This window comes from Limulus polyphemus, unplaced genomic scaffold, assembly GCF_000517525.1.
Source record: "Limulus polyphemus unplaced genomic scaffold, Limulus_polyphemus-2.1.2 Scaffold1138, whole genome shotgun sequence".
NCBI classification, from domain to species: domain Eukaryota; kingdom Metazoa; phylum Arthropoda; class Merostomata; order Xiphosura; family Limulidae; genus Limulus; species Limulus polyphemus.
Genome location: NW_013666748.1, coordinates 159,017 through 160,937, shown reverse-complemented (window position 1 = coordinate 160,937; position 1,921 = coordinate 159,017).

The window sequence follows — 1,921 nt, the reverse complement described above, 5'->3', positions numbered from 1 at the left end:
GAATTAACGTGTTAATGTATTTTTGACGTTATACTGCATTGTTTTATGATATAGTTTTTGTAATTGTGTGTTAAAAGGTTTGGGCGATAGGAATTAACGTGTTAATGTATTTTTGACGTTATACTGCATTGTTTTATGATATAGTTTTTGTAATTGTGTGCTAAAAGGTTTGGGCGATAGGAATTAACGTGTTAATGTATTTTTGACGTTATACTGCATTGTTTTATGATATGTTTTGTGTAATTGTGTGCTAAAAGGTTTGGGCGATAGGAATTAACGTGTTAATGTATTTTTGACGTTATACTGCATTGTTTTGTGATATAGTTTTTGTAATTGTGTGTTAAAAGGTTTGGGTGATAGGAATTAACGTGTTAATGTATTTTTGACGTTATACTGCATTGTTTTGTGATATGGTTTTTGTAATTGTGTGTTAATAGGTTTGGGCGATAGGAATTAACGTGTTAATGTATTTTTGACGTTATACTGTATTGTTTTATTATATGTTTCTTGTAATTGTGTGTTAAAATATTTAGGCGATAGGAATTAACGTGTTAATGTATTTTTGACGTTATACTGTATTGTTTTGTGATATAGTTTTTGTAATTGTGTGTTAAGAGGTTTGGGCAATAGGAATTAACGTGTTAATGTATTTTTGACGTTATACTGCATTGTTTTATTATATGTTTTTTGTAATTGTGTGTTAAAAGGTTTGGGCGATAGGAATTAACGTGTTAATGTATTTTTGACGTTATACTGCATTTTTTATGATATGTTTTTGTAATTGTGTGTTAAAAGGTTTGGGCAAATAGGAATTAACGTGTTAATGTACTTTTGACGTTATACTGTATTGTTTTATTATATGCTTTTTGTAATTGTGTGTTAAAAGGTTTGGGCGATAGGAATTAACGTGTTAATGTATTTTTGACGTTATATTGCATTGTTTTATGATATGTTTTTGTGATTGTGTGTTAAAATATTTAAGTAATAGATATTAATATGTGGAAGTATTTTTGACTGGTAAAAAAAAAAGAAAAGAAACTATATATAACATTTTAGCTCTTTTAAATGTAAAAGCGTTTTGTGCACATACAGACATATATTTGTCTTTTAAGCCCCCCAGTGGCACAGCGGTATGTCTGCGGACTTACAACGCTAGAAACCGGGTTTCGATACCCGTGGTGGGCAGAGCAGAGATAGCCCATTGTGTAGCTTTGTGCTTAACTTCAAACAGCAACAAAACAACAACTTGTCTTTTAAGTATTTTCAAGTTGGACTTACTGTAGTGGGCCAAATCAAACATCTTATCAATAACTGTTGTAACGTTTAAGCGTATATAAATGTGCAAAATTTAGCACGTGTTAGCTAAATCAATTTCAAACTATAAAGCTTTATTTTTGCATTTGGAACTAAAACTTTAAATTCTCCAGTTTATATATTTCAGTCTTTTACATAGTTTGTTTGTTGGTTTGAAGTTAAGCACAAAGATACACAATTGGCTATCTCCGCTCTGCCCACCACGGGTATCGAAACCCGGTTTCTAGCGTTGTAAGTCCACAGACATACCGCTGTGCCACTAGGGGGGGGGGCTCTTAAATAGTAAATAGGTGCATGATCTAACGGGTAACGTGCTCGGACTCTGGATCTGAGAATTCAAAGTTTGAATCTCATTTCCACAGAAAAAAAAATGTTATTCGTACTTTGAGGTCGTGGGTTTGCTATAAGAGTAACGGTCAAATCCCACAGTTAGCTCAGACAAGAACTGAAGGCGGTTGGTGTTCAGTAGCTGCTTTCCCTCTAGTCAAAATTAAGAACGGCTATTCGAGATGGACTTGTGTATCGCTGCACGAAAATTCTAAAACAAATAAACAAACATTTAGATTAAAATCATAAATAATATTCAACGTTAAACTGGTACACAATT